The sequence below is a fragment of the Podarcis muralis genome, chromosome 6, assembly GCF_964188315.1.
Source record: "Podarcis muralis chromosome 6, rPodMur119.hap1.1, whole genome shotgun sequence".
Taxonomy (NCBI): Eukaryota; Metazoa; Chordata; class Lepidosauria; order Squamata; family Lacertidae; genus Podarcis; species Podarcis muralis.
Window position 1 is genome coordinate 90133191 of NC_135660.1, and position 22609 is coordinate 90155799.

Sequence of the window (22609 nt, forward strand, 5' to 3'; positions counted from 1 at the left end):
GTTGCAAATGCTCCCCTGAGAGGTTTGGCGGTCGAAACAGAAGCCTTTATATCACAGGAAAAGAAATCAGCCCTCGAAAACTTAACCGGCAGAAAAAGATTTTTTTGAAAAAATCCCTAAGCCCCGGGGTCACAATTTCATCAAAAATCTGACTTTCGGCCATTCACTCAAAAATGCTGCCAAACGGTTGCAAATGCTCCCCTGAGAGGTTTGGCGGTCGAAACAGAAGGCTTTTTATCTCAGGAAAAGAAATCAGCCCTCGACAACTTAACCGGCAGAAAAAGATTTTTTTGAAAAAATCCCTAAGCCCCGGGGTCACAATTTCATCAAAAATCTGACTTTCGGCCATTCACTCAAAAATGCTGCCAAACGGTTGCAAATGCTCCCCTGAGAGGTTTGGCGGTCGAAACAGAAGGCTTTTCATCTTAGGAAAAGAAATCAGCCCTCGACAACTTAACCGGCAGAAAAATATTTTTTTGAAAAAATCCCTAAGCCCCGGGGTCACAATTTCATAAAAAATCTGACTTTCGGCCATTCACTCCAAATTGGTGCCAAACGGTTGCAAATGCTCCCCTGAGAGGTTTGGCGGTCGAAACAGAAGCCTTTGTATCACAGGAAAAGAAATCAGCCCTCGACAACTTAACGGGCAGAAAAAGATTTTTTTGAAAAAATCCCTAAGCCCCGGGGTCACAATTTCATCAAAAATCTGACTTTCGGCCATTCACTCAAAAATGCTGCCAAACGGTTGCAAATGCTCCCCTGAGAGGTTTGGCGGTCGAAACAGAAGGCTTTTTATGTCTGGAAAAGAAATCAGCCCTCGACAACTTAACAGGCAGAAAAATATTTTTTTGAAAAAATCCCTAAGCCCCGGGGTCACAATTTCATCAAAAATGTGACTTTCGGCCATTCACTCAAAAATGCGGCCAAATGGTTGCAAATGCTCCCCTGAGAGGTTTGGCGGTCGAAACAGAAGGCTTTGTATCACAGGAAAAGAAATCAGCCCTCGACAACTTAACGGGCAGAAAAAGATTTTTTTGAAAAAATCCCTAAGCCCCGGGGTCACAATTTCATCAAAAATCTGACTTTCGGCCATTCACTCAAAAATGCTGCCAAACGGTTGCAAATGCTCCCCTGAGAGGTTTGGCGGTCGAAACAGAAGGCTTTTTATGTCTGGAAAAGAAATCAGCCCTCGACAACTTAACAGGCAGAAAAATATTTTTTTGAAAAAATCCCTAAGCCCCGGGGTCACAATTTCATCAAAAATGTGACTTTCGGCCATTCACTCAAAAATGCGGCCAAATGGTTGCAAATGCTCCCCTGAGAGGTTTGGCGGTCGAAACCGAAGGCTTTTTATCACAGGAAAAGAAATCAGCCCTCGAAAACTTAACCGGCAGATAAATCTGACTTTCGGCCATTCACTCAAAAATACTGCCAAACGGTTGCAAATGCTCCCCTGAGAGGTTTGGCGGTCGAAACAGAAGGCTTTTTATCACAGGAAAAGAAATCAGCCCTCGAAAACTTAACCGGCAGAAAAAGATTTTTTTGAAAAAATCCCTAAGCCCCGGGGTCACAATTTCATCAAAAATCTGACTTTCGGCCATTCACTCAAAAATGCGGCCAAATGGGTGCAAATGCTCCCCTGAGAGGTTTGGCGGTCGAAACAGAAGGCTTTTTTTCTCAGGAAAAGAAATCAAACCTCGAAAACTTAACGGGCAGAAAAAGATTTTTTTGAAAAAATCCCTAAGCCCCGGGGTCACAATTTCATCAAAAATCTGACTTTCGGCCATTCACTCAAAAATGCTGCCAAACGGTTGCAAATGCTCCCCTGAGAGGTTTGGCGGTCGAAACCGAAGGCTTTTTATCTCAGGAAAAGAAGTCAGCCCTCGATAACTTAACAGGCAGAAAAATATTTTTTTGATAAAATCCCTAAGCCCCGGGGTCACAATTTCATCAAAAATCTGACTTTCGGCCATTCGCTCCAAAATGCTGCCAAACGGTTGCAAATGCTCCCCTGAGAGGTTTGGCGGTCGAAACAGAAGCCTTTATATCACAGGAAAAGAAATCAGCCCTCGAAAACTTAACCGGCAGAAAAAGATTTTTTTGAAAAAATCCCTAAGCCCCGGGGTCAGAATTTCATAAAAAATCTGACTTTCGGCCATTCACTCCAAATTGGTGCCAAACGGTTGCAAATGCTCCCCTGAGAGGTTTGGCGGTCGAAACAGAAGCCTTTGTATCACAGGAAAAGAAATCAGCCCTCGACAACTTAACGGGCAGAAAAAGATTTTTTTGAAAAAATCCCTAAGCCCCGGGGTCACAATTTCATCAAAAATCTGACTTTCGGCCATTCACTCAAAAATGCTGCCAAACGGTTGCAAATGCTCCCCTGAGAGGTTTGGCGGTCGAAACAGAAGGCTTTTTATGTCTGGAAAAGAAATCAGCCCTCGACAACTTAACAGGCAGAAAAATATTTTTTTGAAAAAATCCCTAAGCCCCGGGGTCACAATTTCATCAAAAATCTGACTTTCGGCCATTCACTCAAAAATGCGGCCAAATGGGTGCAAATGCTCCCCTGAGAGGTTTGGCGGTCGAAACAGAAGGCTTTTTATCTCAGGAAAAGAAGTCAGCCCTCGATAACTTAACAGGCAGAAAAATATTTTTTTGATAAAATCCCTAAACCCCGGGGTCACAATTTCATCAAAAATCTGACTTTCGGCCATTCACTCCAAAATGCTGCCAAACGGTTGCAAATGCTCCCCTGAGAGGTTTGGCGGTCGAAACAGAAGCCTTTGTATCACAGGAAAAGAAATCAGCCCTCGAAAACTTAACAGACAGAAAAATATTTTTTTGAAAAATCCCTAAGCCCCGGGGTCACAATTTCATCAAAAATCTGACTTTCGGCCATTCACTCAAAAATGCTGCCAAACGGTTGCAAATGCTCCCCTGAGAGGTTTGGCGGTCGAAACCGAAGGCTTTTTATCACAGGAAAAGAAATCAGCCCTCGAAAACTTAACCGGCAGAAAAATCTGACTTTCGGCAATTCACTCAAAAATACTGCCAAACGGTTGCAAATGCTCCCCTGAGAGGTTTGGCGGTCGAAACAGAAGGCTTTTTATCTCAGGAAAAGAAATCAGCCCTCGAAAACTTAACAGGCAGAAAAATATTTTTTTGAAAAAATCCCTAAGCCCCGGGGTCACAATTTCATCAAAAATCTGACTTTCAGCCATTCACTCAAAAATGCTGCCAAACGGTTGCAAATGCTCCCCTGAGAGGTTTGGCGGTCGAAACAGAAGCCTTTGTATCACAGGAAAAGAAATCAGCCCTCGAAAACTTAACAGGCAGAAAAATATTTTTTTGAAAAAATCCCTAAGCCCCGGGGTCACAATTTCATCAAAAATCTGACTTTCGGCCATTCAATCAAAAATGCGGCCAAACGGGTGCAAATGCTCCCCTGAGAGGTTTGGCGGTCGAAACAGAAGGCTTTTTATCACAGGAAAAGAAATCAGCCGTCGACAACTTAACTGGCAGAAAAAGATTTTTTTCAAAAAATCCCTAAGCCCCGGGGTCACAATTTCAAAAAAAATCTGACTTTCGGCCATTCACTCAAAAATGCTGCCAAACGGTTGCAAATGCTCCCCTGAGAGGTTTGGCGGTCGAAACAGAAGGCTTTTTATCACAGGAAAAGAAATCAGCCCTCGAAAACTTAACCGGCAGAAAAAGATTTTTTTGAAAAAATCCCTAAGCCCCGGGGTCACAATTTCATCAAAAATCTGACTTTCGGCCATTCACTCCAAAATGCTGCCAAACGGTTGCAAATGCTCCCCTGAGAGGTTTGGCGGTCGAAACAGAAGCCTTTATATCACAGGAAAAGAAATCAGCCCTTGAAAACTTAACCGGCAGAAAAAGATTTTTTTGAAAAAATCCCTAAGCCCCGGGGTCACAATTTCATCAAAAATCTGACTTTCGGCCATTCACTCAAAAATGCTGCCAAACGGTTGCAAATGCTCCCCTGAGAGGTTTGGCGGTCGAAACAGAAGGCTTTTTATCTCAGGAAAAGAAATCAGCCCTCGACAACTTAACCGGCAGAAAAAGATTTTTTTGAAAAAATCCCTAAGCCCCGGGGTCACAATTTCATCAAAAATCTGACTTTCGGCCATTCACTCAAAAATGCTGCCAAACGGTTGCAAATGCTCCCCTGAGAGGTGTGGCGGTCGAAACAGAAGGCTTTTTATGTCTGGAAAAGAAATCAGCCCTCGACAACTTAACAGGCAGAAAAATATTTTTTTGAAAAAATCCCTAAGCCCCGGGGTCACAATTTCATCAAAAATCTGACTTTCGGCCATTCACTCAAAAATGCGGCCAAATGGTTGCAAATGCTCCCCTGAGAGGTTTGGCGGTCGAAACAGAAGGCTTTTTATCACAGGAAAAGAAATCAGCCCTCGAAAACTTAACCGGCAGAAAAAGATTTTTTTGAAAAAATCCCTAAGCCCCGGGGTCACAATTTCATCAAAAATCTGACTTTCGGCCATTCACTCAAAAATGCGGCCAAATGGGTGCAAATGCTCCCCTGAGAGGTTTGGCGGTCGAAACAGAAGGCTTTTTATCTCAGGAAAAGAAATCAACCCTCGAAAACTTAACGGGCAGAAAAAGATTTTTTTGAAAAAATCCCTAAGCCCCGGGGTCACAATTTCATCAAAAATCTGACTTTCGGCCATTCACTCAAAAATACTGCCAAACGGTTGCAAATGCTCCCCTGAGAGGTTTGGCGGTCGAAACAGAAGGCTTTTTATCACAGGAAAAGAAATCAGCCCTCGAAAACTTAACAGACAGAAAAATATTTTTTTGAAAAATCCCTAAGCCCCGGGGTCACAATTTCATCAAAAATCTGACTTTCGGCCATTCACTCAAAAATGCTGCCAAACGGTTGCAAATGCTCCCCTGAGAGGTTTGGCGGTCGAAACCGAAGGCTTTTTATCACAGGAAAAGAAATCAGCCCTCGAAAACTTAACCGGCAGAAAAATCTGACTTTCGGCAATTCACTCAAAAATACTGCCAAACGGTTGCAAATGCTCCCCTGAGAGGTTTGGCGGTCGAAACAGAAGGCTTTTTATCTCAGGAAAAGAAATCAGCCCTCGAAAACTTAACAGGCAGAAAAATATTTTTTTGAAAAAATCCCTAAGCCCCGGGGTCACAATTTCATCAAAAATCTGACTTTCAGCCATTCACTCAAAAATGCTGCCAAACGGTTGCAAATGCTCCCCTGAGAGGTTTGGCGGTCGAAACAGAAGCCTTTGTATCACAGGAAAAGAAATCAGCCCTCGAAAACTTAACAGGCAGAAAAATATTTTTTTGAAAAAATCCCTAAGCCCCGGGGTCACAATTTCATCAAAAATCTGACTTTCGGCCATTCAATCAAAAATGCGGCCAAACGGGTGCAAATGCTCCCCTGAGAGGTTTGGCGGTCGAAACAGAAGGCTTTTTATCACAGGAAAAGAAATCAGCCGTCGACAACTTAACTGGCAGAAAAAGATTTTTTTCAAAAAATCCCTAAGCCCCGGGGTCATAATTTCAAAAAAAATCTGACTTTCGGCCATTCACTCAAAAATGCTGCCAAACGGTTGCAAATGCTCCCCTGAGAGGTTTGGCGGTCGAAACAGAAGGCTTTTTATCACAGGAAAAGAAATCAGCCCTCGAAAACTTAACCGGCAGAAAAAGATTTTTTTGAAAAAATCCCTAAGCCCCGGGGTCACAATTTCATCAAAAATCTGACTTTCGGCCATTCACTCCAAAATGCTGCCAAACGGTTGCAAATGCTCCCCTGAGAGGTTTGGCGGTCGAAACAGAAGCCTTTATATCACAGGAAAAGAAATCAGCCCTTGAAAACTTAACCGGCAGAAAAAGATTTTTTTGAAAAAATCCCTAAGCCCCGGGGTCACAATTTCATCAAAAATCTGACTTTCGGCCATTCACTCAAAAATGCTGCCAAACGGTTGCAAATGCTCCCCTGAGAGGTTTGGCGGTCGAAACAGAAGGCTTTTTATCTCAGGAAAAGAAATCAGCCCTCGACAACTTAACCGGCAGAAAAAGATTTTTTTGAAAAAATCCCTAAGCCCCGGGGTCACAATTTCATCAAAAATCTGACTTTCGGCCATTCACTCAAAAATGCTGCCAAACGGTTGCAAATGCTCCCCTGAGAGGTGTGGCGGTCGAAACAGAAGGCTTTTTATGTCTGGAAAAGAAATCAGCCCTCGACAACTTAACAGGCAGAAAAATATTTTTTTGAAAAAATCCCTAAGCCCCGGGGTCACAATTTCATCAAAAATCTGACTTTCGGCCATTCACTCAAAAATGCGGCCAAATGGTTGCAAATGCTCCCCTGAGAGGTTTGGCGGTCGAAACAGAAGGCTTTTTATCACAGGAAAAGAAATCAGCCCTCGAAAACTTAACCGGCAGAAAAAGATTTTTTTGAAAAAATCCCTAAGCCCCGGGGTCACAATTTCATCAAAAATCTGACTTTCGGCCATTCACTCAAAAATGCGGCCAAATGGGTGCAAATGCTCCCCTGAGAGGTTTGGCGGTCGAAACAGAAGGCTTTTTATCTCAGGAAAAGAAATCAACCCTCGAAAACTTAACGGGCAGAAAAAGATTTTTTTGAAAAAATCCCTAAGCCCCGGGGTCACAATTTCATCAAAAATCTGACTTTCGGCCATTCACTCAAAAATACTGCCAAACGGTTGCAAATGCTCCCCTGAGAGGTTTGGCGGTCGAAACAGAAGGCTTTTTATCACAGGAAAAGAAATCAGCCCTCGATAACTTAACAGGCAGAAAAAGATTTTTTTGAAAAAATCCCTAAGCCCCGGGGTCACAATTTCATCAAAAATCTGACTTTCGGCCATTCACTCCAAAATGCTGCCAAACGGTTGCAAATGCTCCCCTGAGAGGTTTGGCGGTCGAAACCGAAGGCTTTTTATCTCAGGAAAAGAAGTCAGCCCTCGATAACTTAACAGGCAGAAAAATATTTTTTTGATAAAATCCCTAAGCCCCGGGGTCACAATTTCATCAAAAATCTGACTTTCGGCCATTCACTCAAAAATGCTGCCAAACGGTTGCAAATGCTCCCCTGAGAGGTTTAGCGGTCGAAACCGAAGGCTTTTTATCACAGGAAAAGAAATCAGCCCTCGAAAACTTAACCGGCAGAAAAATCTGACTTTCGGCAATTCACTCAAAAATACTGCCAAACGGTTGCAAATGCTCCCCTGAGAGGTTTGGCGGTCGAAACCGAAGGCTTTTTATCTCAGGAAAAGAAGTCAGCCCTCGATAACTTAACAGGCAGAAAAATATTTTTTTGATAAAATCCCTAAGCCCCGGGGTCACAATTTCATCAAAAATCTGACTTTCGGCCATTCACTCCAAAATGCTGCCAAACGGTTGCAAATGCTCCCCTGAGAGGTTTGGCGGTCGAAACAGAAGCCTTTGTATCACAGGAAAAGAAATCAGCCCTCGAAAACTTAACAGGCAGAAAAATATTTTTTTGAAAAATCCCTAAGCCCCGGGGTCACAATTTCATCAAAAATCTGACTTTCGGCCATTCACTCAAAAATGCTGCCAAACGGTTGCAAATGCTCCCCTGAGAGGTTTGGCGGTCGAAACCGAAGGCTTTTTATCTCAGGAAAAGAAGTCAGCCCTCGATAACTTAACAGGCAGAAAAATATTTTTTTGATAAAATCCCTAAGCCCCGGGGTCACAATTTCATCAAAAATCTGACTTTCGGCCATTCACTCCAAAATGCTGCCAAACGGTTGCAAATGCTCCCCTGAGAGGTTTGGCGGTCGAAACAGAAGCCTTTGTATCACAGGAAAAGAAATCAGCCCTCGAAAACTTAACAGGCAGAAAAATATTTTTTTGAAAAATCCCTAAGCCCCGGGGTCACAATTTCATCAAAAATCTGACTTTCGGCCATTCACTCAAAAATGCTGCCAAACGGTTGCAAATGCTCCCCTGAGAGGTTTGGCGGTCAAAACCGAAGGCTTTTTATCACAGGAAAAGAAATCAGCCCTCGAAAACTTAACCGGCAGAAAAATCTGACTTTCGGCAATTCACTCAAAAATACTGCCAAACGGTTGCAAATGCTCCCCTGAGAGGTTTGGCGGTCGAAACCGAAGGCTTTTTATCTCAGGAAAAGAAGTCAGCCCTCGATAACTTAACAGGCAGAAAAATATTTTTTTGATAAAATCCCTAAGCCCCGGGGTCACAATTTCATCAAAAATCTGACTTTCGGCCATTCACTCCAAAATGCTGCCAAACGGTTGCAAATGCTCCCCTGAGAGGTTTGGCGGTCGAAACAGAAGCCTTTGTATCACAGGAAAAGAAATCAGCCCTCGAAAACTTAACAGGCAGAAAAATATTTTTTTGAAAAATCCCTAAGCCCCGGGGTCACAATTTCATCAAAAATCTGACTTTCGGCCATTCACTCAAAAATGCTGCCAAACGGTTGCAAATGCTCCCCTGAGAGGTTTGGCGGTCAAAACCGAAGGCTTTTTATCACAGGAAAAGAAATCAGCCCTCGAAAACTTAACCGGCAGAAAAATCTGACTTTCGGCAATTCACTCAAAAATACTGCCAAACGGTTGCAAATGCTCCCCTGAGAGGTTTGGCGGTCGAAACCGAAGGCTTTTTATCTCAGGAAAAGAAGTCAGCCCTCGATAACTTAACAGGCAGAAAAATATTTTTTTGATAAAATCCCTAAGCCCCGGGGTCACAATTTCATCAAAAATCTGACTTTCGGCCATTCACTCCAAAATGCTGCCAAACGGTTGCAAATGCTCCCCTGAGAGGTTTGGCGGTCGAAACAGAAGCCTTTGTATCACAGGAAAAGAAATCAGCCCTCGAAAACTTAACAGGCAGAAAAATATTTTTTTGAAAAATCCCTAAGCCCCGGGGTCACAATTTCATCAAAAATCTGACTTTCGGCCATTCACTCAAAAATGCTGCCAAACGGTTGCAAATGCTCCCCTGAGAGGTTTGGCGGTCGAAACCGAAGGCTTTTTATCACAGGAAAAGAAATCAGCCCTCGAAAACTTAGCCGGCAGAAAAATCTGACTTTCGGCAATTCACTCAAAAATACTGCCAAACGGTTGCAAATGCTCCCCTGAGAGGTTTGGCGGTCGAAACAGAAGCCTTTGTATCACAGGAAAAGAAATCAGCCCTCGAAAACTTAACCGGCAGAAAAGGTTTTTTTGAAAAAATCCCTAAGCCCCGGGGTCACAATTTCATCAAAAATCTGACTTTCGGCCATTCACTCAAAAATGCTGCCAAACGGTTGCAAATGCTCCCCTGAGAGTTTTGGCGGTCGAAACAGAAGGCTTTTCATCTTAGGAAAAGAAATCAGCCCTCGACAACTTAACCGGCAGAAAAGGTTTTTTTGAAAAAATCCCTAAGCCCCGGGGTCACAATTTCATCAAAAATCTGACTTTCGGCCATTCACTCAAAAATGCTGCCAAACGGTTGTAAAAGCTCCCCTGAGAGGTTTGGCGGTCGAAACCGAAGGCTTTTTATCACAGGAAAAGAAATCAGCCCTCGAAAACTTAACCGGCAGAAGAATCTGACTTTCGGCCATTCACTCAAAAATACTGCCAAACGGTTGCAAATGCTCCCCTGAGAGGTTTGGCGGTCGAAACAGAAGGCTTTTTATCTCAGGAAAAGAAATCAGCCCTCGACAACTTAACAGGCAGAAAAATATTTTTTTGAAAAAATCCCTAAGCCCCGGGGTCACAATTTCATCAAAAATCTGACTTTCGGCCATTCACTCCAAAATGGTGCCAAACGGTTGCAAATGCTCCCCTGAGAGGTTTGGCGGTCGAAACAGAAGCCTTTGTATCACAGGAAAAGAAATCAGCTCTCGAAAACTTAACAGGCAGAAAAATATTTTTTTGAAAAAATCCCTAAGCCCCGGGGTCACAATTTCATCAAAAATCTGACTTTCGGCCATTCACTCAAAAATGCTGCCAAACGGTTGCAAATGCTCCCCTGAGAGGTTTGGCGGTCGAAACCGAAGGCTTTTTATCACAGGAAAAGAAATCAGCCCTCGAAAACTTAACCGGCAGAAAAATCTGACTTTCGGCAATTCACTCAAAAATACTGCCAAACGGTTGCAAATGCTCCCCTGAGAGGTTTGGCGGTCGAATGGGAGAAAATAATTTGCTGAGATAATTAATGAAATTGGAAGGTGGGAAGGGGGGTGTGGGGAAGTCAAGGAAAGAAGGGAATGAAAGTAAGTTTATGAAATTATACGTGTTTTGTTGTGTCTTTTTATGTTTGTATGTCTATAAAAACGTGAAAACCCAATAAAATTTTTATAAAAAAAAAGAGAGGTTTGGCGGTCGAAACAGAAGGCTTTTTATCTAAGGAAAAGAAATCAGCCCTCGAAAACTTAACAGGCAGAAAAATATTTTTTTGAAAAAATCCCTAAGCCCCGGGGTCACAATTTCATCAAAAATCTGACTTTCAGCCATTCACTCAAAAATGCTGCCAAACGGTTACAAATGCTCCCCTGAGAGGTTTGGCGGTCGAAACAGAAGCCTTTGTATCACAGGAAAAGAAATCAGCCCTCGAAAACTTAACAGGCAGAAAAATATTTTTTTGAAAAAATCCCTAAGCCCCGGGGTCACAATTTCATCAAAAATCTGACTTTCGGCCATTCAATCAAAAATGCGGCCAAACGGGTGCAAATGCTCCCCTGAGAGATTTGGCGGTCGAAACAGAAGCCTTTGTATCAAAGGAAAAGAAATCAGCCCTCAAAAACTTAACTGGCAGAAAAAGATTTTTTTGAAAAAATCCCTAAGCCCCGGGGTCACAATTTCAAAAAAAATCTGACTTTCGGCCATTCACTCAAAAATGCTGCCAAACGGTTGCAAATGCTCCCCTGAGAGGTTTGGCGGTCGAAACAGAAGGCTTTTTATCACAGGAAAAGAAATCAGCCCTCGAAAACTTAACCGGCAGAAAAAGATTTTTTTGAAAAAATCCCTAAGCCCCGGGGTCACAATTTCATCAAAAATCTGACTTTCGGCCATACACTCCAAAATGCTGCCAAACGGTTGCAAATACTCCCCTGAGAGGTTTGGCGATCGAAACAGAAGCCTTTGTATCACAGGAAAAGAAATCAGCCCTCGAAAATTTAACCGGCAGAAAAGCTTTTTTTGAAAAAATCCCTAAGCCCCGGGGTCACAATTTCATCAAAAATCTGACTTTCGGCCATTCACTCAAAAATGCTGCCAAACGGTTGCAAATGCTCCCCTGAGAGGTTTGGCGGTCGAAACAGAAGGCTTTTTATCACAGGAAAAGAAATCAGCCCTCGAAAACTTAACCGGCAGAAAAAGATTTTTTTGAAAAAATCCCTAAGCCCCGGGGTCACAATTTTATCAAAAATCTGACTTTCGGCCATACACTCCAAAATGCTGCCAAACGGTTGCAAATACTCCCCTGAGAGGTTTGGCAATCGAAACAGAAGCCTTTGTATCACAGGAAAAGAAATCAGCCCTCGAAAACTTAACCGGCAGAAAAGGTTTTTTTGAAAAAATCCCTAAGCCCCGGGGTCACAATTTCATCAAAAATCTGACTTTCGGCCATTCACTCAAAAATGCTGCCAAACGGTTGCAAATGCTCCCCTGAGAGTTTGGGCGGTCGAAACAGAAGGCTTTTCATCTTAGGAAAAGAAATCAGCCCTCGACAACTTAACCGGCAGAAAAGGTTTTTTTGAAAAAATCCCTAAGCCCCGGGGTCACAATTTCATCAAAAATCTGACTTTCGGCCATTCACTCAAAAATGCTGCCAAACGGTTGTAAAAGCTCCCCTGAGAGGTTTGGCGGTCGAAACCGAAGGCTTTTTATCACAGGAAAAGAAATCAGCCCTCGAAAACTTAACCGGCAGAAGAATCTGACTTTCGGCCATTCACTCAAAAATACTGCCAAACGGTTGCAAATGCTCCCCTGAGAGGTTTGGCGGTCGAAACAGAAGGCTTTTTATCTCAGGAAAAGAAATCAGCCCTCGACAACTTAACAGGCAGAAAAATATTTTTTTGAAAAAATCCCTAAGCCCCGGGGTCACAATTTCATCAAAAATCTGACTTTCGGCCATTCACTCCAAAATGGTGCCAAACGGTTGCAAATGCTCCCCTGAGAGGTTTGGCGGTCGAAACAGAAGCCTTTGTATCACAGGAAAAGAAATCAGCTCTCGAAAACTTAACAGGCAGAAAAATATTTTTTTGAAAAAATCCCTAAGCCCCGGGGTCACAATTTCATCAAAATTCTGACTTTCGGCCATTCACTCAAAAATGCTGCCAAACGGTTGCAAATGCTCCCCTGAGAGGTTTGGCGGTCGAAACCGAAGGCTTTTTATCACAGGAAAAGAAATCAGCCCTCGAAAACTTAACCGGCAGAAAAATCTGACTTTCGGCAATTCACTCAAAAATACTGCCAAACGGATGCAAATGCTCCCCTGAGAGGTTTGGCGGTCGAAACAGAAGGCTTTTTATCTCAGGAAAAGAAATCAGCCCTCGAAAACTTAACAGGCAGAAAAATATTTTTTTGAAAAAATCCCTAAGCCCCGGGGTCACAATTTCATCAAAAATCTGACTTTCAGCCATTCACTCAAAAATGCTGCCAAACGGTTGCAAATGCTCCCCTGAGAGGTTTGGTGGTCGAAACAGAAGCCTTTGTATCACAGGAAAAGAAATCAGCCCTCGAAAACTTAACAGGCAGAAAAATATTTTTTTGAAAAAATCCCTAAGCCCCGTGGTCACAATTTCATCAAAAATCTGACTTTCGGCCATTCAATCAAAAATGCTGCCAAACGGTTGCAAATGCTCCCCTGAGAGTTTTGGCGGTCGAAACAGAAGGCTTTTCATCTTAGGAAAAGAAATCAGCCCTCGACAACTTAACCGGCAGAAAAGGTTTTTTTGAAAAAATCCCTAAGCCCCGGGGTCACAATTTCATCAAAAATCTGACTTTCGGCCATTCACTCAAAAATGCTGCCAAACGGTTGTAAAAGCTCCCCTGAGAGGTTTGGCGGTCGAAACCGAAGGCTTTTTATCACAGGAAAAGAAATCAGCCCTCGAAAACTTAACCGGCAGAAGAATCTGACTTTCGGCCATTCACTCAAAAATACTGCCAAACGGTTGCAAATGCTCCCCTGAGAGGTTTGGCGGTCGAAACAGAAGGCTTTTTATCTCAGGAAAAGAAATCAGCCCTCGACAACTTAACAGGCAGAAAAATATTTTTTTGAAAAAATCCCTAAGCCCCGGGGTCACAATTTCATCAAAAATCTGACTTTCGGCCATTCACTCCAAAATGGTGCCAAACGGTTGCAAATGCTCCGCTGAGAGGTTTGGCGGTCGAAACAGAAGCCTTTGTATCACAGGAAAAGAAATCAGCTCTCGAAAACTTAACAGGCAGAAAAATATTTTTTTGAAAAAATCCCTAAGCCCCGGGGTCACAATTTCATCAAAAATCTGACTTTCGGCCATTCACTCAAAAATGCTGCCAAACGGTTGCAAATGCTCCCCTGAGAGTTTTGGCGGTCGAAACCGAAGGCTTTTTATCACAGGAAAAGAAATCAGCCCTCGAAAACTTAACCGGCAGAAAAATCTGACTTTCGGCAATTCACTCAAAAATACTGCCAAACGGATGCAAATGCTCCCCTGAGAGGTTTGGCGGTCGAAACAGAAGGCTTTTTATCTCAGGAAAAGAAATCAGCCCTCGAAAACTTAACAGGCAGAAAAATATTTTTTTGAAAAAATCCCTAAGCCCCGGGGTCACAATTTCATCAAAAATCTGACTTTCGGCCATTCAATCAAAAATGCGGCCAAACGGGTTCAAATGCTCCCCTGAGAGGTTTGGCGGTCGAAACAGAAGGCTTTTTATCAAAGGAAAAGAAATCAGCCGTCGACAACTTAACTGGCAGAAAAAGATTTTTTTGAAAAAATCCCTAAGCCCCGGGGTCACAATTTCAAAAAAAATCTGACTTTCGGCCATTCACTCAAAAATGCTGCCAAACGGTTGCAAATGCTCCCCTGAGAGGTTTGGCGGTCGAAACAGAAGGCTTTTAATCACAGGAAAAGAAATCAGCCCTCGAAAACTTAACCGGCAGAAAAAGATTTTTTTGAAAAAATCCCTAAGCCCCGGGGTCACAATTTCATCAAAAATCTGACTTTCGGCCATACACTCCAAAATGCTGCAAACGGTTGCAAATACTCCCCTGAGAGGTTTGGCGATCGAAACAGAAGCCTTTGTATCACAGGAAAAGAAATCAGCCCTCGAAAACTTAACCGGCAGAAAAGGTTTTTTTGAAAAAATCCCTAAGCCCCGGGGTCACAATTTCATAAAAAATCTGACTTTCAGCCATTCACTCAAAAATACTGCCAAACGGTTGCAAATGCTCCCCTGAGAGGTTTGGCGGTCGAAACAGAAGGCTTTTTATCTCAGGAAAAGAAATCAGCCCTCGACAACTTAACAGGCAGAAAAATATTTTTTTGAAAAAATCCCTAAGCCCCGGGGTCACAATTTCAAAAAAAATCTGACTTTCGGCCATTCACTCAAAAATGCTGCCAAACGGTTGCAAATGCTCCCCTGAGAGGTTTGGCGGTCGAAACAGAAGGCTTTTTATCTCAGGAAAAGAAATCAGCCCTCGACAACTTAACGGGCAGAAAAATATTTTTTTGAAAAAATCCCTAAGCCCCGGGGTCACAATTTCATCAAAAATCTGACTTTCGGCCATTCACTCAAAAATGCTGCCAAACGGTTGCAAATGCTCCCCTGAGAGGTTTGGCGGTCGAAACCGAAGGCTTTTTATCACAGGAAAAGAAATCAGCCCTCGAAAACTTAACCGGCAGAAAAATCTGACTTTCGGCAATTCACTCAAAAATACTGCCAAACGGTTGCAAATGCTCCCCTGAGAGGTTTTGCGGTCGAAACAGAAGGCTTTTTATCTCAGGAAAAGAAATCAGCCCTCGAAAACTTAACAGGCAGAAAAATATTTTTTTGAAAAAATCCCTAAGCCCCGGGGTCACAATTTCATCAAAAATCTGACTTTCAGCCATTCACTCAAAAATGCTGCCAAACGGTTGCAAATGCTCCCCTGAGAGGTTTGGCGGTCGAAACAGAAGCATTTGTATCACAGGAAAAGAAATCAGCCCTCGAAAACTTAACAGGCAGAAAAATATTTTTTTTAAAAAATCCCTAAGCCCCGGGGTCACAATTTCATCAAAAATCTGACTTTCGGCCATTCACTCAAAAATGCTGCCAAACGGTTGCAAATGCTCCCCTGAGAGGTTTGGCGGTCGAAACCGAAGGCTTTTTATCACAGGAAAAGAAATCAGCCCTCGAAAACTTAACCGGCAGAAAAATCTGACTTTCGGCAATTCACTCAAAAATACTGCCAAACGGATGCAAATGCTCCCCTGAGAGGTTTGGCGGTCGAAACAGAAGGCTTTTTATCTCAGGAAAAGAAATCAGCCCTCGAAAACTTAACAGGCAGAAAAATATTTTTTTGAAAAAATCCCTAAGCCCCGGGGTCACAATTTCATCAAAAATCTGACTTTCAGCCATTCACTCAAAAATGCTGCCAAACGGTTGCAAATGCTCCCCTGAGAGGTTTGGTGGTCGAAACAGAAGCCTTTGTATCACAGGAAAAGAAATCAGCCCTCGAAAACTTAACAGGCAGAAAAATATTTTTTTGAAAAAATCCCTAAGCCCCGTGGTCACAATTTCATCAAAAATCTGACTTTCGGCCATTCAATCAAAAATGCTGCCAAACGGTTGCAAATGCTCCCCTGAGAGTTTTGGCGGTCGAAACAGAAGGCTTTTCATCTTAGGAAAAGAAATCAGCCCTCGACAACTTAACCGGCAGAAAAGGTTTTTTTGAAAAAATCCCTAAGCCCCGGGGTCACAATTTCATCAAAAATCTGACTTTCGGCCATTCACTCAAAAATGCTGCCAAACGGTTGTAAAAGCTCCCCTGAGAGGTTTGGCGGTCGAAACCGAAGGCTTTTTATCACAGGAAAAGAAATCAGCCCTCGAAAACTTAACCGGCAGAAGAATCTGACTTTCGGCCATTCACTCAAAAATACTGCCAAACGGTTGCAAATGCTCCCCTGAGAGGTTTGGCGGTCGAAACAGAAGGCTTTTTATCTCAGGAAAAGAAATCAGCCCTCGACAACTTAACAGGCAGAAAAATATTTTTTTGAAAAAATCCCTAAGCCCCGGGGTCACAATTTCATCAAAAATCTGACTTTCGGCCATTCACTCCAAAATGGTGCCAAACGGTTGCAAATGCTCCGCTGAGAGGTTTGGCGGTCGAAACAGAAGCCTTTGTATCACAGGAAAAGAAATCAGCTCTCGAAAACTTAACAGGCAGAAAAATATTTTTTTGAAAAAATCCCTAAGCCCCGGGGTCACAATTTCATCAAAAATCTGACTTTCGGCCATTCACTCAAAAATGCTGCCAAACGGTTGCAAATGCTCCCCTGAGAGGTTTGGCGGTCGAAACCGAAGGCTTTTTATCACAGGAAAAGAAATCAGCCCTCGAAAACTTAACCGGCAGAAAAATCTGACTTTCGGCAATTCACTCAAAAATACTGCCAAACGGATGCAAATGCTCCCCTGAGAGGTTTGGCGGTCGAAACAGAAGGCTTTTTATCTCAGGAAAAGAAATCAGCCCTCGAAAACTTAACAGGCAGAAAAATATTTTTTTGAAAAAATCCCTAAGCCCCGGGGTCACAATTTCATCAAAAATCTGACTTTCGGCCATTCAATCAAAAATGCGGCCAAACGGGTTCAAATGCTCCCCTGAGAGGTTTGGCGGTCGAAACAGAAGGCTTTTTATCAAAGGAAAAGAAATCAGCCGTCGACAACTTAACTGGCAGAAAAAGATTTTTTTGAAAAAATCCCTAAGCCCCGGGGTCACAATTTCAAAAAAAATCTGACTTTCGGCCATTCACTCAAAAATGCTGCCAAACGGTTGCAAATGCTCCCCTGAGAGGTTTGGCGGTCGAAACAGAAGGCTTTTAATCACAGGAAAAGAAATCAGCCCTCGAAAACTTAACCGGCAGAAAAAGATTTTTTTGAAAAAATCCCTAAGCCCCGGGGTCACAATTTCATCAAAAATCTGACTTTCGGCCATACACTCCAAAATGCTGCAAACGGTTGCAAATACTCCCCTGAGAGGTTTGGCGATCGAAACAGAAGCCTTTGTATCACAGGAAAAGAAATCAGCCCTCGAAAACTTAACCGGCAGAAAAGGTTTTTTTGAAAAAATCCCTAAGCCCCGGGGTCACAATTTCATAAAAAATCTGACTTTCAGCCATTCACTCAAAAATACTGCCAAACGGTTGCAAATGCTCCCCTGAGAGGTTTGGCGGTCGAAACAGAAGGCTTTTTATCTCAGGAAAAGAAATCAGCCCTCGACAACTTAACAGGCAGAAAAATATTTTTTTGAAAAAATCCCTAAGCCCCGGGGTCACAATTTCAAAAAAAATCTGACTTTCGGCCATTCACTCAAAAATGCTGCCAAACGGTTGCAAATGCTCCCCTGAGAGGTTTGGCGGTCGAAACAGAAGGCTTTTTATCTCAGGAAAAGAAATCAGCCCTCGACAACTTAACGGGCAGAAAAATATTTTTTTGAAAAAATCCCTAAGCCCCGGGGTCACAATTTCATCAAAAATCTGACTTTCGGCCATTCACTCAAAAATGCTGCCAAACGGTTGCAAATGCTCCCCTGAGAGGTTTGGCGGTCGAAACCGAAGGCTTTTTATCACAGGAAAAGAAATCAGCCCTCGAAAACTTAACCGGCAGAAAAATCTGACTTTCGGCAATTCACTCAAAAATACTGCCAAACGGTTGCAAATGCTCCCCTGAGAGGTTTTGCGGTCGAAACAGAAGGCTTTTTATCTCAGGAAAAGAAATCAGCCCTCGAAAACTTAACAGGCAGAAAAATATTTTTTTGAAAAAATCCCTAAGCCCCGGGGTCACAATTTCATCAAAAATCTGACTTTCAGCCATTCACTCAAAAATGCTGCCAAACGGTTGCAAATGCTCCCCTGAGAGGTTTGGCGGTCGAAACAGAAGCATTTGTATCACAGGAAAAGAAATCAGCCCTCGAAAACTTAACAGGCAGAAAAATATTTTTTTGAAAAAATCCCTAAGCCCCGGGGTCACAATTTCATCAAAAATCTGACTTTCGGCCATTCAATCAAAAATGCGGCCAAACGGGTGCAAATGCTCCCCTGAGAGGTTTGGCGGTCGAAACAGAAGGCTTTTTATCACAGGAAAAGAAATCAGCCGTCGACAACTTAACTGGCAGAAAAAGATTTTTTTGAAAAAATCCCTAAGCCCCGGGGTCACAATTTCAAAAAAAATCTGACTTTCGGCCATTCACTCAAAAATGCTGCCAAACGGTTGCAAATGCTCCCCTGAGAGGTTTGGCGGTCGAAACAGAAGGCTTTTTATCACAGGAAAAGAAATCAGCCCTCGAAAACTTAACCGGCAGAAAAAGATTTTTTTGAAAAAATCCCTAAGCCCCGGGGTCACAATTTCATCAAAAATCTGACTTTCGGCCATACACTCCAAAATGCTGCCAAACGGTTGCAAATACTCCCCTGAGAGGTTTGGCGATCGAAACAGAAGCCTTTGTATCACAGGAAAAGAAATCAGCCCTCGAAAACTTAACCGGCAGAAAAGGTTTTTTTGAAAAAATCCCTAAGCCCCGGGGTCACAATTTCATCAAAAATCTGACTTTCGGCCATTCACTCAAAAATGCTGCCAAACGGTTGCAAATGCTCCCCTGAGAGTTTTGGCGGTCGAAACAGAAGGCTTTTCATCTTAGGAAAAGAAATCAGCCCTCGACAACTTAACGGGCAGAAAAAGATTTTTTTGAAAAAATCCCTAAGCCCCGGGGTCACAATTTCATCAAAAATCTGACTTTCGGCCATTCACTCAAAAATGCTGCCAAACGGTTGTAAAAGCTCCCCTGAGAGGTTTGGCGGTCGAAACCGAAGGCTTTTTATCACAGGAAAAGAAATCAGCCCTCGAAAACTTAACCGGCAGAAGAATCTGACTTTCGGCCATTCACTCAAAAATACTGCCAAACGGTTGCAAATGCTCCCCTGAGAGGTTTGGCGGTCGAAACAGAAGGCTTTTTATCTCAGGAAAAGAAATCAGCCCCCGACAACTTAACAGGCAGAAAAATATTTTTTTGAAAAAATCCCTAAGCCCCGGGGTCACAATTTCAAAAAAAATCTGACTTTCGGCCATTCACTCAAAAATGCTGCCAAACGGTTGCAAATGCTCCCCTGAGAGGTTTGGCGGTCGAAACAGAAGGCTTTTTATCTCAGGAAAAGAAATCAGCCCTCGACAACTTAACGGGCAGAAAAAGATTTTTTTGAAAAAATCCCTAAGCCCCGGGGTCACAATTTCATCAAAAATCTGACTTTCGGCCATTCACTCAAAAATGTTGCCAAACGGTTGCAAATGTTCCCCTGAGAGGTTTGGCGGTCGAAACAGAAGGCTTTTTATCACAGGAAAAGAAATCAGCCCTCGAAAACTTAAGCGGCAGAAAAAGATTTTTTTGAAAAAATCCCTAAGCCCCGGGGTCACAATTTCATCAAAAATCTGACTTTCGGCCATTCACTCAAAAATGCTGCCAAACGGTTGTAAAAGCTCCCCTGAGAGGTTTGGCGGTCGAAACCGAAGGCTTTTTATCACAGGAAAAGAAATCAGCCCTCGAAAACTTAACCGGCAGAAAAATCTGACTTTCGGCCATTCACTCAAAAATACTGCCAAACGGTTGCAAATGCTCCCCTGAGAGGTTTGGCGGTCGAAACAGAAGGCTTTTTATCTCAGGAAAAGAAATCAGCCCTCGAAAACTTAACAGGCAGAAAAATATTTTTTTGAAAAAATCCCTAAGCCCCGGGGTCACAATTTCATCAAAAATCTGACTTTCGGCCATTCACTCAAAAATGCGGCCAAACAGGTGCAAATGCTCCCCTGAGAGGTTTGGCGGTCGAAACAGAAGGCTTTTTATCACAGGAAAAGAAATCAGCCGTCGACAACTTAACTGGCAGAAAAAGATTTTTTTGAAAAAATCCCTAAGCCCCGGGGTCACAATTTCAAAAAAAATCTGACTTTCGGCCATTCACTCAAAAATGCTGCCAAACGGTTGCAAATGCTCCCCTGATAGGTTTGGCGGTCGAAACAGAAGGCTTTTTATCACAGGAAAAGAAATCAGCCCTCGAAAACTTAACCGGCAGAAAAAGATTTTTTTGAAAAAATCCCTAAGCCCCGGGGTCACAATTTCATCAAAAATCTGACTTTCGGCCATACACTCCAAAATGCTGCCAAACGGTTGCAAATACTCCCCTGAGAGGTTTGGCGATCGAAACAGAAGCCTTTGTATCACAGGAAAAGAAATCAGCCCTCGAAAACTTAACCGGCAGAAAAGGTTTTTTTGAAAAAATCCCTAAGCCCCGGGGTCACAATTTCATCAAAAATCTGACTTTCGGCCATTCACTCAAAAATGCTGCCAAACGGTTGCAAATGCTCCCCTGAGAGGTTTGGCGGTCGAAACAGAAGGCTTTTTATCACAGGAAAAGAAATCAGCCCTCGAAAACTTAACCGGCAGAAAAAGATTTTTTTGAAAAAATTCCTAAGCCCCGGGGTCACAATTTCAAAAAAAATCTGACTTTCGGCCATTCACTCAAAAATGCTGCCAAACGGTTGCAAATGCTCCCCTGAGAGGTTTGGCGGTCGAAACAGAAGGCTTTTTATCTCAGGAAAAGAAATCAGCCCTCGACAACTTAACGGGCAGAAAAAGATTTTTTTGAAAAAATCCCTAAGCCCCGGGGTCACAATTTCATCAAAAATCTGACTTTCGGCCATTCACTCAAAAATGCTGCCAAACGGTTGCAAATGTTCCCCTGAGAGGTTTGGCGGTCGAAACAGAAGGCTTTTTATCACAGGAAAAGAAATCAGCCCTCGAAAACTTAACCGGCAGAAAAAGATTTTTTTGAAAAAATCCCTAAGCCCCGGGGTCACAATTTCATCAAAAATCTGACTTTCGGCCATTCACTCAAAAATGCTGCCAAACGGTTGTAAAAGCTCCCCTGAGAGGTTTGGCGGTCGAAACCGAAGGCTTTTTATCACAGGAAAAGAAATCAGCCCTCGAAAACTTAACCGGCAGAAGAATCTGACTTTCGGCCATTCACTCAAAAATACTGCCAAACGGTTGCAAATGTTCCCCTGAGAGGTTTGGTGGTCGAAACAGAAGGCTTTTTATCTCAGGAAAAGAAATCAGCCCTCGACAACTTAACAGGCAGAAAAATATTTTTTTGAAAAAATCCCTAAGCCCCGGGGTCACAATTTCATCAAAAATCTGACTTTCGGCCATTCACTCCAAAATGGTGCCAAACGGTTGCAAATGCTCCCCTGAGAGGTTTGGCGGTCGAAACAGAAGCCTTTGTATCACAGGAAAAGAAATCAGCCCTCGAAAACTTAACAGGCAGAAAAATATTTTTTTGAAAAAATCCCTAAGCCCCGGGGTCACAATTTCATCAAAAATCTGACTTTCGGCCATTCACTCAAAAATGCTGCCAAACGGTTGCAAATGCTCCCCTGAGAGGTTTGGCGGTCGAAACCGAAGGCTTTTTATCACAGGAAAAGAAATCAGCCCTCGAAAACTTAACCGGCAGAAAAATCTGACTTTCGGCAATTCACTCAAAAATACTGCCAAACGGTTGCAAATGCTCCCCTGAGAGGTTTGGCGGTCGAAACAGAAGGCTTTTTATCTCAGGAAAAGAAATCAGCCCTCGAAAACTTAACAGGCAGAAAAATATTTTTTTGAAAAAATCCCTAAGCCCCGGGGTCACAATTTCATCAAAAATCTGACTTTCAGCCATTCACTCAAAAATGCTGCCATACGGTTGCAAATGCTCCCCTGAGAGGTTTGGCGGTCGAAACAGAAGCCTTTGTATCACAGGAAAAGAAATCAGCCCTCGAAAACTTAACAGGCAGAAAAATATTTTTTTGAAAATATCCCTAAGCCCCGGGGTCACAATTTCATCAAAAATCTGACTTTCGGCCATTCAATCAAAAATGCGGCCAAACGGGTGCAAATGCTCCCCTGAGAGGTTTGGCGGTCGAAACAGAAGGCTTTTTATCACAGGAAAAGAAATCAGCCGTCGACAACTTAACTGGCAGAAAAAGGTTTTTTTGAAAAAATCCCTAAGCCCCGGGGTCACAATTTCAAAAAAAATCTGACTTTCGTCCATTCACTCAAAAATGCTGCCAAACGGTCGCAAATGCTCCCCTGAGAGGTTTGGCGGTCGAAACAGAAGGCTTTTTATCACAGGAAAAGAAATCAGCCCTCGAAAACTTAACCGGCAGAAAAAGATTTTTTTGAAAAAATCCCTAAGCCCCGGGGTCACAATTTCATCAAAAATCTGACTTTCGGCCATACACTCCAAAATGCTGCCAAACGGTTGCAAATATTCCCCTGAGAGGTTTGGCGATCGAAACAGAAGCCTTTGTATCACAGGAAAAGAAATCAGCTCTCGAAAACTTAACCGGCA